Here is a 20,131-nt window from a genome sequence, read left to right on the forward strand (position 1 = left end):
CCCCTCCCCCACCTCTGATTTCTCCCTCTCCCCACCTGATCCGCCTCCCTCTGATCACCTTCCCGCTAACCTCCTACCTCCTTTGCCCCTGATCACCCCTCTCCCTCTGATCACCCCAATATCCCCCTGATTTCAACTCCACTCTCTCTGATCACCCCCATAATCCCTCTGATCTCACCCCCCCTCCTTCTGAACTCCCCCTCTGCTCCCTTCTCTCGAATTCCCCTTCCCATCCTATGCCCCCTCTCCACCCATGCCTCTAATGCCCCTCCACACCCATCTCTGATCTCCCCTCACTTTTTGCCTCCTGTACCACCTGCTCTAACACCCCTCCACTTGCCCTCCCCTGCCACCACTAGCAAGCCCCTCACTTTCCTCTTGCCCACCTCTAGCCCCCTCCTCAGGCCTCCCTCTAGCTCCCCTCCTAATGCCCACCTCTCTACCCCCCTCTTAATGCCCACTCTATCCCCTCCTCGTGCCTACCTCTCCTCCCTTCATCCCAACTTCTAGACCCCTCCTCAGGCCTGCCTCTACTCCCCTCCTCATGCCCACCTTTTGCCCACCTCATGCCTACTTCTATCCCACCTCCTAATGCCCACCTCTACCTCCTCCCAATGCCTGCCTCTACCCCCTCCTCATGCCCACCTCTACCCCCCTCCTCATGCCCACCTCAACCCACCTTCCTCATGCCCCTCTCTACCCCCCTCCTCATGCCCTCCTCATGCCCCCCTCTACCCCCCCTCCTCATGCCGACCTCTAGCCTCCTTCCTGCTCCAAAGCCCTCCCATTATCCCAGCTTCTACCTCCTTTCCTTTCTCAATACACACTGACATTCCCCACTCCTCCCCTGTCTGCCAGCACTGCTTTTTCCTAACCCTCCTCTCCCCTCGCCCTTTCCCCCTCTATTCCAGTTCTATCCTCACTGGCTTTCTCCTCTTCCCCTATCCCTCACTTTCTCCTCACTTTGCTCCTTCTGTTCCCCTCTTCCACCCCTTTCACCTTTGAATTCATCTTCTTAATTTTTTCCCCTTCTTTGCCATCTTCCCCTTTCCATTCCTTACCTTAACCCCTACTCCTCCCTACCTCTTTCACCCCTTTCTCTTCCCGCTTGGCATCATTCCACCCTCCCCCCTTCAACATCTCCCTCATTCAGCTGCCTCTTTTTTATTTCCATCTCAACTCTTCCAATTCGGCCCTCTCCCCCACCCTGCCATGCCCAGTGGTGGCCCTTTTTCCCATCACCACTCTGCTTCTGCCCCCTTTTCCTTCCCCACGTAACCTCTTCCCTTCCAACTTCACCACTCCACTATCTACCCTTATCTGCCTTCCATGTGCTACCCATGCCGCCTTTCTGAATCTCTCGCCTGTTCTCCACCATGCTTTCTTACACTTGTTTCCCTTCTTCTGCATCTTTGCCCTCTGTCCCCCACCTCTCCTTCCAGCCTCTCCACCCATCCCCTTCTTGTAACCCCCTTTCCCTGTCCCCTACACTGTTCATGCTCCAAAAATCTCATCCTCCCCACCCATCTATCCCTCCCTCCCTCCCCAATTCTACCCTCTTTCCCAATCTTCTCCCCCTCCCTTCCCCCAATCTTTTCCCTCTCCCTCTGTCTTCCCCTCTCCCTCAATCCCCTATCTCCCCCTCTCCATGCCAACCCTTTCTCCCTCCCCTCCCTCTCCCCCTATTCCTCTCCTCCCTCCCTATACCTGTCCATCTGCCTCCCTATTCCCCTCCCTCCCTCCGTCCATCTCCTCCTCTCCCTCTCCCTCCCCCTTACCCACGCCTGCCAGTCTCTGCAGAAAGAAAATGAGTCCACATTTTCTCCCTCCTCCCCTTCTGCTACTCCCCTCTTCCCACTTGGCTCTTTCAAACTTTGCAGAACACTTCCAGCTGCAAGTATGGATTTTAAAAAAAACATTGTTACTGCGGCCATTTGAAATTGGAAGAACTTTTATTTTGTTGAACATTGCAGTTTGTTGATCCTTTTGCCACTTCATTTATAGGAAGACATTTATTTATTGTCGTTTATTTATCAAACTTTAAAAAACAAATTTAAAGTCCAAATTATATTGCAAACATTCGGCGTTGTGGTAAAACGAGAGGACTTGGATTGGAGGTAGTTTGCCGGAGGAATCCTGTATTTGGGATCCCAAGAATGGAACATGATTTGTGTCCTATTGGAACTCCTGCAGGTTGCAAGAGTTTTTTTTCCCCACGAGAATCCATTTGCTACAGTTTTCGTCTGTTCATTTAATCCCATATTTTCTTAAAATGTAGTTAAACTATTTAATTTTTTAATTGTGTTTGAGGTATATAATTTAAGTCATTTGGTCATGGTGATTCAGTTTGTATTTTCGACGTGGATCTATATTCAGTTAAGTTCTCTACCTGGTTAGGAAAGTTCCGTGGTTGCTTACTAAAATTGAACAACAGACTCGGTACAGTGGTGATCTGATCACGCAATTTCACTTGCTCTTTCAAGAGATGTCACGTTACACATTTTTTTTGAAGAGTTTTTATTTTGGTTCAGGGAAAAAAAAACCCGAGCTCGGTGAGAAACTTTGTAAATACGTCTCCTCGCTACTTCCTTTGGAGGTGCCAGATTTTGTATTCCAGTTTGTGAAATGCATGGGAATCGAAACGTGGATTCCTAAAGTGAAAACTCAGTAGCAACTGGAACACCAGACGCAGGGAAAAGGTGATAATGTACTAATGGCGGGCATTTATAATTTACTTGCAAGTTATTTTTATTTCTGAGGATCGAGAACGTGAAATCTATTCTGAAGAGGGAGTGCAGCTTGCAGTAATCGGAAAGCAGTTGAAGTGTAGCTAATCTGTCCAGACAGTCTGTATCGGATAACAAAGCTGCATTATTGTCCTAATAATTATTTAAATAGTTTCATGGTCTAGAAGCATTATAAACATTCTTTGATAATAACAGACAAAAGGGAACTTCCTATTTGGAGCTAGAAGACATTTCAGATACATAGCAAGGAAAAATGAAAGTGAAAGGAACTTAATGTATACAATACAATCTAAAACCTGAAGGCTTATTTGCCAGTATATTTTATTTATTTTTAAATATTTTTATTTCTTACTGTATTTTCTTTATCACTTCACATTTAAATTAATTTACCTTTTATGTTGTTCCACACAACTTTAAAAAATGTCACACGATGCTTCTTTGTTCTTTGATACGTTCTTTCACTTGTCAATCCTTTGACATGTTTTTATCAATCCCTCTTAACTTCTATTCCTCAACATAAAATATATCCAAACATTTTTATTGCCGATTTTAATATCCCATCAATTATTGAGAAGGTCGAAAGTCCTTGTCAGTGGACCTGTGTGCTTTAAGAAACTGACTCGAGTAAAATAGGAGACTGTTGGTACGATCACCAAATCAAAACGCTTTTATCAGAGAAATTCTTTATTCTCTGGCCTGCACTATTACTTGCAGTCACAATGTAAAAGCATGGAAAATAATGTGAAACTCTGAAGTTGAAGCTTGTGGGAGTCAGTGAACTATAATTTCTAATTGTCAGCAGTGGGTGTTGACATGAAAAATACTATTCATTTATGGCCTGGGATTCAAAGCATTCTCAGATTATGAAGGAAGATTTTCAGCGTGAATTTGGTGTGCATTGCCTTTCTTTTTAAAGTATCTGGTCAGGTCTTGTACAATGGTGTTCCAGTTAAAATGGGCGCTGCTTTGAATATTACCTTGCTATTTTATAATGACTAAGGAGCAGAGAATGGGAACATTGTCTGGCCACAGTCATGTGTCACATTGCTACAGTACTGATGGCAGTAACACACTCTGTGAATAACCAGCTGGCATCCACTTGCTAAACAGTAGCAGGAGATAATGCTAATTGTGTGCAGTCCTGTACACAACTACAATCGTTTTGTATTAAAAAAAATACTCGCCTGAGTTTGCAAACTAAAGTTATCTACTTGTAATTACAGCATATGTACATTAAACCTACATATTGTGTGTGTGTCACACACACACACACACACACACACACACACACACACACACACACACACACACACACACACACACACACACACACACACACACACACACACACACACACACACACACACACACACACGTATATGCACATACGTATACAGACAGGCACACACATTTTTTAATATATATTTACACATGTGTGTATACATGTGTGTATATATATATATATATATAATGTGGGTGTGTGTGTATATATATATACACGTATATATATGTGTGTGCATGTATATGTGTATATATATGTGTGTGTATATATGTATGTGTGTGTGTGTATGTATTATGTATGTATGTATTATATGTGTGTGTACACACGCACGTGCACACACACAATAAATATATATATATAGGCCAGTGGTTGCAGATATTCAATGTGAAATGCCTCTGGGCATCTGTAGTTGCTAATTTACACACAACGTCGGGGAAATAGACTGAGGTTCACTGCGTGTAGAAGTGTGAGAGTTGGGATGGGAAGGAGGTCACAGGATGGACATGCATTAAACTGAACCAATTAATTTTCCATGCTGCTGGGAACTGTGGCTGCCAATGGGGCAGCTTCCTGGAGCATGGAAAAGATTAAATCCACTGTTTTATCAGTTAGGGTACGTCAGCTGTAAGGTCACATGCTGCAGGGCAAGGGCGGTCATCTTTAAGACGACAGCTTGCATTTACTTGAGGCAAATTCTTCGCCAGATTCAGTTTTCCCCACTTGCACGTACTGAACTGTACTTACATAAACTGAATCTGGTGTTTCCGTTCACTGAAGGCTTCGGAGATGTCAGTCCACTCATTTAATTGGGAGCCGGACAAACCTCCAATGGGGCCGTCAGTTCCCGAAATCAACGTACCAGAGTGGTCCCAATCACATGCAGTGACATTGCTGGGGAGTTTCGGCCCATGGTACATACCCACTCATTCCTCCGCAGTCATAGAGTCATACAGCACAGAGACGGGCTCTTTGGCCCAACTCGTCCATATCGACCAGGATGCGCCATGTGAGTTGGTCCCATATGCCTGCGTTTGGCCCATATCCCTCTAAACCTTTCCTATCCACATACCTGTCCAAATATCGTTAATCAACCACCTCCTCTGGCAACTCGTTCCGTTTTCCCACCACGTCTGAGTGAAAACGCTGCCCCTCACGTTCTTATTAAATCTTTCCCCTCTCACCTTAAACGTATGTCCTCTGGTTTCTTGATTCACCTACTTTGGGTAAAAGACTCTGTGCATTTACGCTAAAAGACTCTGTGCCTTTGCTCTGTTGTGAATATTTCTCAGTGGCATGTTTCTGAAAACGCAAAATGGTCAGCAGTTTGGTAATGTTTTGGCCGTGAAAAACCCCGCCTGGGTGTTCGACGGCTGCTGTTCTGTCACAGTTTCGAGGCAGAGCAGGGCTTTAATTCACAGCCACCACAACTGACCTGCTGGTGCACACTGCAAAGCAACTGAGATCAAATGAAAAAGAATCCCAGTTCCTCACTGAAAAAAATTCTCACTGAAATTGAGGACAGTAAAATGATAGTTGGTTAATTAGTATTACATTATAATGGCGTTGGGAGTTAAAGGTATGTTACTTATTAATACCTAGTCTCACAGATTAAAATTACGTAGCTCATCTACTGATATGGCATTCACTGACTGAAATGCTGTTTCAAGTGTAGCCGATTGACTGCATGAGTGCTTGTAAGGGCAGGGAATATGCTTGCAGAGCACATGGTTTCCCCACAGACACTCACTTTAGCCCCATCTCACTGTTTGAAGGTCTCGACCCGAAATGTCACATATCCATGTTCTCCAGGGTTGCTGCCTGACCTGCTGAGTTACTCCAGCATTTTGTGTCTTTCTTTGTCACACCAATATCTGCAGTTCAATGTTTCTTCATTTTGGCTAGTTTAGTTTAGAGAAACATCACAGAAATAGGCCCTTAGGCCCACAAGTCCGGGCCGACCATCGATCACCCGTTCAAACTAGTTCTATGTTGTCCCTCTTTCTCATCCACTCCCTACACACCAGGGGCAATTTACAGAGGCCAATTAACCTACAAACCCACATGTCTTTGGGGGTGTGAGAGGAGCACCCAAAGGAAACCCATACAGTCACAGGAAGAATGTGCAAGCTCCACCCAGACAACAGCTGTCATCAGGATCGAACTTGGGTCTCTGGTGCTGTGAGGCAGAAGCTCTACCCACTGCCATTGCAGGTGATGGCAAGGCTGAGGGTATCACAAATGCTGGAGTAACTCAGCGGGTCAGGCAGCATCTCAGGAGAGGGAGCTGCTGAATGGGTTATGGTTGGGTGTCACAGAGAGTGCTTCACAGCTCCATGGCCCGGGTTCGATCCTAACCTTGGGTGTTCTCTGTGTGGAGTTTGCACATTCTCCTCACCCCAAAAATGTAGAACACTGAACATAGAGCAGCACAGCACAGGAACAGGCCACAGGAACAGGTGCCGAACATGATACCAAGTAAAAGTAATCTCTTCTGCCTGCATACGGTCCATATCCCTCTATTCCATGCAAATCCATGTGCCTATCTAAAAGCCTCTTAAACACTGTTATTGTATCTGCTGCCTCCATCCCTACCCCTGGCATCCACCACTCTGTGTTTCAATAAAAACCTTTCCCCACCTATCTCCTTTAAACATTGCCCCGTTCGCTTTCTAGCTGTTCCTTCTAGCCTGGGAGAATGATACCGACTGGCTACCCTATCGACACCTCTCATAATTAAAAAAAAAGTTTTATCAGGTCCTTACTCAGCCTCTGACACTCCAGAGAAAACTATCCAAGTTTGTTAGATCAGATTGATAAACTATCCTTTCGTATCTAGTATAAGGGGAGAAAGAGTCGAAGGGGGATTGTGAGGGACTCATTTGCAGGGGTACGGGAAATAAGGAGAGGGGAAATGTGACTAATGGGATTACTCCCTGGCTGCTGTCATGGATCTAACAGGCAAATTACCCTTTAATTGTGCCATTATAAAACAAGATTATAATTGTGTCGTTATAAAATAATGAAATTCCATCTTGCCTTGCCTGTAAAGCTGCATATGGCAGTTAAATATTCCAGACTCTTGAGATTAACAAAGTTTTCTATGATTTGCTTCTGCTTTGAAAAGCAATCTTAATTATTCTCCAAGATTGTTTTGATTGGAGAGAGATATAACAAGATTTAAAAAACCCCTGCAATATTTTAAAGACTTCCACAGGTTTCAGGAGAATATTGGCAGGCTGTGGAAATGGACAGACATGTGGCACTAAAGTTTAACACGCCAGTGTAAAGTGATTCATTTGGGCCGGTAAAATGAGAAGAGGAAAAATAAATCGAATGGAACAGTTTTGAAAAGATTTTGAAGGTAGAAAACCTGGGGTGTTTCTCCCCAAAACCTTTGATGGTTGCAAGGCAAACTGAAAGGAGAATTTGAAAGAGAGAGGGTCCATGTTTTCATTAACCAGAAGCTCAGAGTGATGGTTAAATAGTGTTAGCCTCAGCTACACAGGGGAGGAAGGGGAAGCTTAAAAAGAAATACAGATGCTCTCCGACTTACGTAAGTCAGATGTTATGCAAGGCGGAAGACCACATCGGTGGTCCTATGCAGAGCCCATGTACGAGCATCCGAGAGAACAGCAGACTGGCTTGCGGACATGGCCACATGCGACGGTAGAAGCGGCAGATTTGATGATACATTTTGAAAGGGTGGTGGATTGATTGATTCACTGATTGGAAGATAGAGCGTGGAAACAGGCCCTTCTGCCCATTGAAACCACACCGACCTTCGAACACTAGTTCTATGTTATCCCACTTTCTCATCCACTCCCTACACACTGGGGGCAATGTACAGAGACCAATTAACCAACGAACCTCCACGTCTTTGGAGTGTGGGAGGAAACCGGAGAAAACTCACGCAGGTCACGGGGAGAACGTACAAACTCCGTACAGAGAGCATTTGTGGTCAGGACCAAACCCATGTCTCTGGCGCTGCAAGCAGCAATTTCATCGCTGTGCCACCATGCCACGCACTTGATAATATTTTTTGAAAGGGGGGTGGATTGATTGATTAATTGATTGAAAGATACTGCAAAGAAACAGGCCCTTCGGCCCACTAAAGCCACTGACCTTTGAACACAAGTTCTGTATTATCCCACTTTCACATCCACTCCCTACACATTGGGGCCGATTTACAGGCCAATGAATCCACAAAAATCCACACGTTTTGAGGATTTGGGTGGAAACAGGACCACCCGGAGGAAACCCACGCGTTCACAGTGAGAACGTGCAAATTCCACACAGACAGCATCAGAGGTCGGGATTGAACCCAGGTCTCTGGTGCTGCGAGGCAGCAGCTCTACCCGCTGCACCACAGTGCTGCCCTCAAGTGTCAAAGAACCTTTTGCTCTAACGTGCAGAGAAAATATTTGGTTCGTTTTCTTGTTATTTTGTTGCAATGCACTGGTTTGGTCTGAAGAAAATACTGAAATGGCGGGAGAAACAGGCGCGATAGTAATTTTTGAAAGGGAACAAGATATATGCTTGAAGGGGCATTGACATTTCTCTGGCAATAGAGAGCCGAACTGATCAGCAAACTCTGCTGGAGAATTGGCTAAAGCATGATGGCGTGAGCTTGCATCTTTCCTGCTGTATTCCTCTATGATGATTTGTCAGCATTTAACCTGCGGACTAGAGTTTTCAGATGAAAGGGACATAAATTCAACATCAGGGTGCTATTTCTGGGCGTTACAAAAGCACAGATTTGTGCCATTTAGCAGTGGGGTGATTTTCAAGACCCGCTCTCTGTTTGCACACCTTGAAGTTCCTGCTGAATTTGGCAGAGCCCCCTCTCAGTGGGCAGCCTTTTGGGAAATGTGCTCAGTGTAGTCAAAATGATGCCTGTTTGAGGGGGGTATTAGCTACAGGGAGGAGTTGGACAGACTTGCATTGTTTTCGCTGGAACACCGGGGGTTGAGGGGAGACCTGATTGAAATTTGTAAAAATTATGAGAGGCATAGATTGGGCAGGCAGTCAGACCCTTTTCCCCCCAAGATGTGAGAGGAGCAAAGTTTAAAGGAGGTGTGCGGGGCAGAGTGTGTGGTGAGCGTCTGGAATGTGCTGTTGGGGGTGGTGGTGGAGGCAGATGCAATCGTTTAAGAGACTTTTGGATGGGCATTGGGATACACAGGGAATGGAGGAATATATGGATTACATGCAGGCTGTTAAGAGTTGGTCAGCATCATGTTCAGCGTAGACATTGTGGGCTGAGGGGCATGTTCTTGTGCTGTACTTTTCTATGTTCTATAAAACATTCAGAACTCAGTCTGTGGTGAATTTTCGGACTCTTTGGGGTCACTTTAGCAGTCTTTAAATCTGCAGCTGTTGACCACGTTGATCGCATCTTGTTCTGGAGAACTGATGATCTTAAGTTTCAATAAGTGTACTATAAGTTTAGAAACTGGGAACATTTTTCTTTCCTCGGAGTGAATCAGTGTAATGGAAGTCTGATTTTTTTTTTTGGATAAGTGTTCAATGTTTTTTTGGGTGGGTATAGATTCTGATCAAATTCTACATCGGCTTTGATTGTCCCTTTCCATTTTAATACTCTAGTAAGTGTAATGTGTAGAAGGATCATAGAACATGAAAGAGTAAATCACAAAAACAGGCCCTTCGGCCCACAATGTCCATGTCAAACATGTTGTCAAGATAAGCCAATCACTTCTGCCTGCACGTGATCCATATCTCTCCATTTCCTTATTCCATGGACCTGGAAATAATTCCACGGCACTCCCTGCATAAACAAATATTGCCCAGCACACCTCTTTAAACTGTCTCTCCCACCTTAAAGTTATGCCTTCTAGCCTTTGACTGCCACCCTAGGTAAAAAAGTTCTGTCTACACTATCTATGCTTCTAATAATTTTATATACTTGTATCAGATCTTCTATCAACCTCGGGTGTTCGAGAGAAAACAACCCAAGACAGACCAACCTCCCCATATCGCTCATGCATTTAATCAAGGTAGCATTCTAGTAAACCTCTTCTGCATCCTTTCCAAAGCCTCCACATCCTGTGACTAGAACAATACTTCAAACACGGCTTAAGCAAAGTCCTATAAAGCTACAACATGACTTCCTGAATCTTGTAAACAATGCCTCAATCAATGAAGGCAAACATTCCATACACCTTCTTTATCGCTCTCTCTATCTGCGTGGTCACTATCAGGGAGCTATGAGCTTGGACCCCAAGATCTTTCTGTACATCATTTTAAAATAGTAAAGTGGAGATGAATAAACATTTAGAAACTTTTCTTACCTTTCCTTGACCAATATATATCTGCCCTTTCTAACAAGGATTCATTTGATTGTATGTGATCTGTAAGCTGCAAATTTGATGCACATAATAAATTATCTGTTTTCTGTTTGCCTACTTTACTTAAATTTGTTTGCAACTTGTACTTCGATTAAACCAGGAACAACAATTTATAGTTGGAGTACAGGTTGTTCTGCTATAATGCATGTTTCCGTAATACAAATTGGATATAACGCGAGTGATGAATTAGGAAATATTATTTGCATTATGTGAGCTGAATTGGCTGAAAACTGAAATTGATCGGGAACCAGAGAACCACTTAAAAGTTTCCTTGGAAATTAACAGAAAAAAAGCTGTCTAGGATTTAAATAGTATAGGTGGAAAATGGCCTTAAGGTAACCTCCCCATAGTAATCAGACCGCTGTGTCTCTTAAGAACACAGGTCAACTTTAACTGAGCCATTCGATTTGAACTCGTGCAAGGATACTCTGTTAAACAATGTAACATTCAGTCCTTAGTACTAAATTAACTTATTGCTCCTGAAAAGACCTTTACTTTTCAAAACTGTGCAGGAAAATAAACGTTGTTATTGAGAGAGTGAAACTCTCTCCCGCCCCCCCCCCCCCCCCCCCCCTCCCTCGAACACTCTTTTTGTTATTGACACGGTCAATAGACAATAGGTGTAGGAGTAGGCCATTCGGCCCTTCGAGCCAGCACCGCCATTCAATGTGATCATGGCTGATCATTCTCAATCAGTACCCCGTTCCTGCTTTCTCCCCATACCCCCTGACTCCGCTATCCTTAAGAGCTCTATCTAGCTCTCTCTTGAATGTATTCAGAGAATTGGCCTCCACTGCCCTCTGAGGCAGAGAATTCCACAGATTCACAACTCTGACTAAAAAAGTTTTTCCTCATCTCTGTTCTAAATGGCCTACCCCTTATTCTTAAACTGTGGCCCCTGGTTCTGGACTCCCCCAACATTGGGAACATGTTTCCTGCCTCTAACATGTCCAACCCTTAATAATCTTATACATTTCGATAAGATCCCCTCTCATCCTTCTAAATTCCAGTGTATACAAACCTAGTCGCTCCAGTCTTTCAACATATGACAGTCCCGCCATTCCGGGAATTAACCTAGTAAACCTACGCTGCACGCCCTCAATAGCAAGAATATCCTTCTCAAATTTGGAGACCAAAACTGCACACAGTACTCCAGGTGCGGTCTCACTAGGGCCCTGTACAACTGCAGAAGGACCTCTTTGCTCCTATACTCAACTCCTCTTGTTATGAATGCCAACATTCCATTGGCTTTCTTCACTGCCTGCTGTACCTGCATGCTTCCTTTCAGTGACTGATGCACTAAGACACCCAGATCACGTTGTACAACCCCTTTTCCTAACTTGACACCATTCAAATAATAATCTGCCTTCCTATTCTTACCACCAAAGTGGATCACCTCACACTTATCCACATTAAACTGCATCTGCCATGCATCCGCCCACTCACACAACCTGTCCAAGTCACCCTGCAACCTCATAGCACCTTCCTCACAGTTCACACTGCCACCTAGCTTTGTATCATCAGCAAATTTGCTAATGGTATTTTTAATCCCTTCATCCAAGTCATCTATTCAATAACAACATTTTCTTCTGTACGAGGTTGCATTTTATAGGAATGCAACCATTGTGTTGGAGCAGAACTACCTGTCTGTGAAAAATTTCAAACAAATGCGCTTCAAAATATTAGGACACAAAGTGCTGGAATAACTCATCCGGTCAGGCAGCATCTCTGGAGAATGGGGATAGGCGACATTTCGGGTTGAGACCCTTCGTCAGAGTCGTGGACCGTGGAACATGCCAGTCTGACCTCGTACTAAATGATGCCTCCCACGGCTAGCAGCCCACCCTTCCTTCCAAACGCCAACCTCTCGTTCCAGAATCTCTGCTGTGGCCATGACAATAGTCCCGAATGAGTCATTAACAAATCACACCCTTAGTTTATTTCTTTGGGCCTTTGGTGATCATACCAGTTTGAGAAGTTGCCATGTTTTGCTCTGTCACGCATGAGCCTTGATCTCACTATTCTGCTTACGAGTCAATTGCCGGGAAATCTAAATATACATTGAGTAAATCAATACAAGAATCAATCGAAATCTCGAGGTTGAGTCAGCATATCAAACAATATGCGGTGTTTTGATGTAAATATATAATAGCGAGTAAATCCTTTTGGTACTAAACAGAGCAGTATTGTATTTCAGAATGTTTGAATGTTTATTTGGAAAGCAGATTTTCTTTTTTGGGCCTAGTTGCTATTGCTGGTGGATCACCAAATGTACGTCGCTTTGTCCCTGGGGCTTGGATTGTGGTTTCTGTTAGAGACCAGCAGCATGGAAATGGAGCAAAGCACAAAGAGGAACTCAGCGGGTCAGGCAGCACTGTGGAGGGAACGGACAGGCGATGTCTTGGGTCAGGACCCTTCTTCAGACTGTCGGCACTTGATTAAATATTACTGACTTTTTGTCACCTTCCCCTCAGCTAACAATGAACCGTTCTACATTTCCTTATCATCACCATCCGCTTTGATCTGTTGTTTTCCCACCTTACCTTTCTATATCTCTAGAATCCCTCTCCCCTGACTCTCAGTATAAAGAAGGGTCTTGACCCGAAACGTCACCCATTCCTTCTCTCCAAAGATGCTGCCTGCTCCACTGAGTTACTCCAGTATTTTGTGCCCTTCTTCAGACTGATGGAAACAGAGGTGCAGGAGTAGGCCATTCGGCCCTTCGGGCCAACACCGCCATTCAATATGATCATGGCTGATCATCCAGAATCAGTGTCCCGTTGGCTATGGCTAGCAAGTGATAGGTGGAGAAACAAGGAGCTGTGAATGCCGGTTCACCAAGGAAATGCATGAAATGCTGGAGTAACTCAGCGGGTCAGGCAGCGCCGGCTTTGCACCCTGTAGGTGGGCACAGGTGAAGGGGGTTAGATTAGCAGGTGAAAGGCTCGAGATGAAAAGGAGAGAAAGGTATGTCAGATAAGGAGAGAAAAGGAGTGAAATGTAAAGCCAGAGAGAGAGGTGGATGGGTAAAGGGGCTGGGGATAAGAGGACGGGATGGTGGGAGAAATGGATGCACACCAGGATGGGTGGCACAGGATGTAGTCAGTGGAACAACTCCTTGCCTGGGCTACTATTGCAGAGATTGGGAGCCCAGTGAAGACAGAGCAAAGAGGAACATTGTGCCTTCAGATGCTGGGTTTAATCACTTTAGATTCTTGAGAAGCTTGGTTTACTCGTTCTTTCCCACCCCATCCACCCCCTCCACAGGTACTTTCCCCTGCAACTGCAGGAGGTGTAACACACTTGGGTGCTTATACCTCCTTTCTCGACTGTATCCAGGACCCCAGCAGTCCTTCCAGGTGAGACAGAGGTTCACTTGCACCTCCTTCAACCTCATCTACTATATCCGGTGTCCCCGATGTGGTCTCCTGCATGTCAGCAAGACCAAGCATAGACTTGGCGACCGTTTCGCTGAACACTTGTGCTCGGTCCACCAAGGCCTATTGGATTCCCAGTTACTAATCACTTTAACTAACCACTTAAGTGCTGGGAGCTTGGAAGGTGCTATCAGGGGAGATGGTCTAGGCAGATAGAATGGTGGTGTTTAAGACGCTTTTAGAAAGGCACATGGATATGCAGGGAATGAAGGGGTATGGAACATATACAGGCAGAGGAGATTGTGTTAACCTGACATCTTATTGAGCACAGACATTGCAACAGACCCTATAAAGTTGCATTGCAGAATTCCGGCAATAACTATTCATTGTTTCCCGGACTCAAGCATGACTTGGTGCTTCCTTATCTTTGCATATATTACTTGATTTACCTGATTGTTTGTTTCACAGTTTTGTCAACTTGTTTATTTTCTCAATGCTAACTTCTGGGTTTTTTTTGGTGGTAACAGTCAAACTGTTAGCAAGTCAGTATTTTCTTTATTGATTATTTATAGGAAATAATTGAAGCAACTGCTTTTCCCTTGTGTTAAATCCCTCCATCAGTTTTATCCTTCATGTGAAAGCTTTCTAGCCAAAACGTGATACTGAATCCACGAGATGGCTGGTATTAACATTTTTTGCTCAGCTCTTCTCTAGTATGTACCTAGCTAGCTCTGTAGGTTTTCAGCAACAGTAAAAAAAAAAGCTCTCAGTTACCGCAGCACTTAGGTTAACTACAAGTGTTCAGTCCATTACCTGAAAAACCTTTCTTTAACGTTGAGGCGGAAAGTGGAGAACTAACTGACAGTGCAAAGAGGGAAATGTGTAAACACTTGCTCTGTTTAATGATACCGTGGAAATTTATATTGAACTTCCCGAAAGAGGTATCTAAAATATATACATTATGGGAGGCATAGAAAGGGTAAACAATCAGATCCTTTTTCCCCATGGTGGAAATGTCAAAGACTAGAGGCCACTGCTTCGAGGTGAGAGAGGCAAACTTTAAAGGAGATGTGCGGGGCAAGTTTGTTTCCACTGAGGTTGATGAGTGTCTGCAACGCGCTGCCGGGGGTGGTGGAGGAGGCAGATACGATAGTGGCATTTTAGAAGCTTTTAGATAAGCACGGGTATGCAGAAAATGGAGTGATATGGATCATGTGCAGGCAGAGAAGAATCGTTTAACTTGGCCATCGTGTTCGTCACTGACTCTGTGGGCGGTAAGGGCCAGATCCTTTGCTGTATTGTTCTGTGTTCTATGTTTTATATTACCATGTAGTTGTTCTCTTAAATCCATACCTTCAAAAACTATTAAGGGTGGGGGAAATGGGGGAAAAAAATGAAGTCTTCTCACCTGTGTGAAACCTCCACTGTGACATCGGTGGATGAATACTTAGGCTGCACAAGTGATTTGATGGGAAGAATTGTGGCCTCTGGCTTCGCTCCCCTTCCCAGCCAAGCCCAGCTCCCTCAGCTGATACCTCTCTGCCTCCTTTAGCTGTGGGTAGCTAAGATTGACACCAGGAGTTGCAAGCTGCTGTTGCCAAATTTGAAATTAAGTGATTGGGAGTGAAGGCCATGGTTTTTCAAACTCAACTATATCCATGTAACACAGGAAACATATCACTTCCCAATTTGGTTTGGTATGAGTACGTAGAACATAGAATATAGAGCAATGCAGCACAGGAACAGGCCTTTCCGCCCACAATGTCCCTGCTGAATATAATGTCAGCTTAATAATCTCCTCTGCCTGCATGTGATTCAATGGTACTTTATTGTCACATGTACCTAGGCAAAGTGAAATTCTGTTCTTTGCACGCAGTTCAGTGAAAATCTTCCCACACATAGGTGCAATTACACTTATGTATAAGAAGAGTGCAAAAAAGAGTACAATACACTTAGGAAGTACACAAGAGTTGCCACGTTTCCAACTTGTTTACTTCAAGTTTCAAAGTTGTTAAAAATGTAGAGTCTTAACTTGGCCATGAAGGCCCATTGTCATGGCGGCAGCACTGGGTCGGAGTTGCAGGGTCGGCCTGGCCTAGCGATGTGTCAATGTCCTCCGCCGCTGCTCCGCTCCGCGGCAGACCGCGTCTGATCCATGTGCTCAGCAGTGCCTGATCTAATCGAGCTCGAGGCAGCCATATCCTTCCATTCTCCATCTGCAAGCCACTTAAAGCTTTGTGCTTGTACCTCTCCTACAATATTAAATATTTATCTCTAAAGGGTTAACCACATTTGTTTAACTCCTTTTGATGAGAGATTTTCTTTTCCTCCTGCCCATTTTACCCACGGCTTATGCGGAGAATAAATCAATCGAGACATTTTATATTTTATTTCTGAGAGGACATTTTCAATTAAATAGCTTGCAGAGGGCTTTCCCCTTTCCAGGCAGCTTGCCTTGTGCAAACTAAACCAGTCAGATCAAGAAGTCCCAGTCTCCAGTGAATTAGTTCATTTCAAGGATGGAAGCACCATGTTTTGCTTATAGGTGCCTACTCTAGTAGAAAAATTAGCAAGGGACACTGCAGCTAATATCTATCTGATGTGTTGCGCTGGAAGATGCATACACATGGAGCAGTACAGTATAGCACAGGAACAGGCCCTTCGGCCCACAATGTGCGTGCAGTTAATGTTGCCAGGATAAACTAATTTTTGGGGAAGGGTCTCTACCCGAGGCATCGCCTGTTCCTTCTCTCCAGGGATGCTGCCTATCCCGCTGAGTTGCTCCAGCATTTTGTGTCTACCCAGGATAAACTAATTTCTTCTGCCTGCATGTGATCCATATCCCTCTATTCTCTGCAATTCCATGTGCCGATCTAGAAGCCTCTTAAATGCCACTATCGTATCAGCCTGCACTATCGATCCGGGTAGCACCTTCCAGGCACCCACCATGTACTAAAAACACACCTCCCTTAAACTTTGCCCCTCCCACCTTGAAGCGATGCTTGCTAGTCTTTGACACTTCCACCCTGGGGAATAAGGTTTTCACTGTCTACCCTATCTATGCCCCTCATTAGATAAGCACAGGGTTGAATTCAGCTGTGATTATCCTCACTGATACTGTAAAGCATTAAGTGTAAGAAAAAGTGTAAAGCATTTAGGTGAAGGGAGGGAACCAGTTGTAAAGGGGGAAACAAGTTTATTAAAACTTGTCAAAGTTAAAAACTTTTAAAAAATAGTCCAAGACTGGAGGGAAAAGCTTTAAGGCGGGAGGGTCAAAGTTTAAAAGAGGTGTGTGGGGCAGGTTTTTTTACACAGATGGTGGTGGGTGCCTGGAACGTGCTGCCAGAGGTGGTGGTAGAGGCAGTTATGATAGTGGTGTTGAAGAGACTTTTAGATAGGTACATGGATGTGGAGGGATATGGATCACGTGCATTGCAGAGGCGAATGGCTTATCTTGGCATCATGTTCAGCACAGACATTGTGGGCCGAAGGGCCTGTTCCTGTGGTGTAGTGTTATGTGTTTATATTCTAAATCAGTGGTAGTCATCCCTGTTGGTAAAAGTAAATGCCAAGGGCAATATGTGTGCTATTTGCTACTTATGGAAAATATATATATATCCATCATACACTGAATTGCTATTAATATTGAACATGAAAGACTTCCCTACAGCATAATTCTTTCCTCCTCCCCAACTAAAACAAGCTTGATCATGTGTGTCTATCATCACGATTTCAAAGTTTATGTCTGAACTCTAATCTTGTTCTGTTATGAATACTCCAATTCATTAACATCTCTCCAAATGTGACCTTGTCATTTGAGGTAGGCAAATTAACATTTTTATAAGCATCCAGTCCTTGGAAATCCTCAAAGTGCTTGAGAACAATTGGTCATGAAACATTAGTCACAGTTGTTCCCAGAGCAAATGTCCCACCGACACTGGGCGAATGGGTTTAGGTTTATTCTTGTCACGTGTACCGAGGTACAGTGAAAAGCTTTGCTTTGTATGCTATCAGATCAGACAATATTAGACATAAATCCAACGATGTAAAACTCAAGCACTATAGGTAGAGCAAAGGAAAAGATGCAGAATGGGGTGTGTGGTCACAGGGGTAGAGGCCAATTGAACAGTACACTAGCTTATGGAAGGACCATTCTGAAGCCTAAAAACAGAAGCTGCACCTGAGTGTGGTGGTGTGCACTTCCAATCTTCTGTACCTTCTGCCTGATGGATGCAGGGAGAAGGAGGAATGACCGGCATGGGACAAGTCTTTGATTATGCTTTCGCAAGGCATCGTGAAGTGTAGATGTAGTCACTGAAGGGGAGTTGGGTCTGTGTGATGGACTGGGCTACATCTACAACTCCCTGCAATTTCTTGGGAAGAGCTGCTCCCAAACCAAGTTGCAATGCAACCCAACAGCATGCTTTCTATGGAGCACCTGTGGAAGTTTGTAAGAGTCTTTGGAGACATGCTGAATCGCCTCCATCTCCTAAGGAAGAAGAGGCACTGCTGTACCTTCATGGCTGTCGCTTCAATGTAGCTAGTCCAAGACAGATGATTGGTAGTATTAACGCCAGCTCTCAACTATTTCCACTTCAGCGTTATTGATGCTGATAATGGCGTGTACTCCACCATTCTTCCTGAAGTCGATGACTAGCTAGATTAGGGGATCAATATTTGCATGCACCAGCTGAGGGATGGATATTGCACTGCACATTGGACAGATTTCTTGGCTCATCTCACTCATAATTCAGGTTACTGCTAGAAAAAAAAGCCCTGTACAACCTGTTACTTTGGAATGAAGAAAAATTCACCTGGATATGCAGGAAATGCAGGGATATGGATCACATGCAGGCAGGGGAGATTAAAAATGCAGGGAATATTTATCAGGAGGTTGCCAGGACTTGAGGGCCTGTGCTAAAGGGAGAGATTAAATAGGCTGCATTTTATCTTTGGAACGCAGGAGGCTGACGAGTGGCCTTATAGAGGTGCATAAACTCAGGAGGAGAATAGATAGGGTGAATGCACAGGATCTTTTCCCTGAAGGGTAGGGGAATCAAGAACATGAGGGTATAGGTTAAAGTTAAGAGGGGCAAGTTCTTCACTCAGACAGTGGTAGTTATATGGAACGAGCTACATGAGGATGTGGGTACAATAACAACATATGGGCTACTACATGGATAGGAAAGCTTTAGAAGGATGTGGATTTACAAAGTAAATGGACAGAACACTTTGTTTTAAGTGTTGAAAAGGCCAGGAGGACGCACTATTGGTAAAAATGCTGAATACAAGCTTCAACTGTGCCACATGTCAGGCAAATGGGCCTAGTCTGCATGAGGCATCCTAGTCGGCATGGACGAGTTGGGTTGAAGGGCCTATTTTTGTGCAGTATGACTCAAAATGTTCAACTATTACACCAGATGACCTGGTGAATAATTATCAAAAATTAAAGCCAACTTGAGTAAAAGCTTCCTAATTCTGAAATTTGAGCTCCAGTTGCTGGAAGCAAGAATATAATGTCACAGTCCAGTTGTTGCACTCTCACTGAAAGATATCTGTACCGTTGCTGATTGGGAACTCATTTGTGGCATCCTTTGGGCATCATGAACAACGGCCTTTGGATCATCTTGCAGCCTGAGCTGATCTGAGTTTGGGGACAATAACACCAGTAGCAGTAGTAGTTCTGCACAGCAAACAATCTAATGGAGGAGACAGAAGGAACTGCAGATGCTGGAAACTTGTGCAAAGCACAAAGTACCTGAGTAACCCAGCGGATCAGGCAGCATCTCTGGAGGGAATGGCTCGGAATGAGATTTCGGGTTGGGACCCTTCTTCAGGCTGATTGTATTGAGGGGGGGGGAGAGTTAGAAGAAAGTTAGGGGCGGAACAAAGCGTGGCGAGTGATAGGTGGACACAGGTGAGGTGGAGGGGAATGAATGGCAAATGGGTGGAGTACATGACAAAGGTTAAAGGTGAAAGGGAAGCGGAAGGGTGTCAGATTGGGGGTGCACAGGAAAATTTGAGAGGTGGGGGGGAGGAGGTATTACTTGAAATCTGAGATTTCAATGTTCATACCATTGGGCAGTAAGAAACCTAAGCAGAATATGAGATGTCACAGAACCTGTTGGAGGAGCTCAGTGCATTAAACAGCATCGAAATGGGGATGAGGGAGGTGGAGAAAGGAATTTTGGATTGAAACTCAACATCAGGGGCCATCTTTCACCCCCCACCGAATAAACAGTGCCCAGAGCCTTTTATACGGAATAGGAGAATTGAGACCCAGAGGACATAGATAGAGGAATATGGGCCAATCATGCGAAGGTTCATAGGTTCATGTTCTAGGAGCAGAATTAGGCCATT

At 44.4% G+C, this 20,131-nt stretch overlaps 1 protein-coding gene across 5 annotated transcripts in view; it reads left to right on the forward strand.

The window, feature by feature from the left end:
- Nucleotides 1-20,131, forward strand: part of nfic (nuclear factor I/C) — a 456,415-nt gene that overhangs the window by 111,753 nt on the left and 324,531 nt on the right. The gene's annotated exons all lie outside the window — the stretch shown is intronic.

Source organism: Rhinoraja longicauda, chromosome 28 (assembly GCF_053455715.1).
Source record: "Rhinoraja longicauda isolate Sanriku21f chromosome 28, sRhiLon1.1, whole genome shotgun sequence".
Classification (NCBI taxonomy): domain Eukaryota; kingdom Metazoa; phylum Chordata; class Chondrichthyes; order Rajiformes; family Arhynchobatidae; genus Rhinoraja; species Rhinoraja longicauda.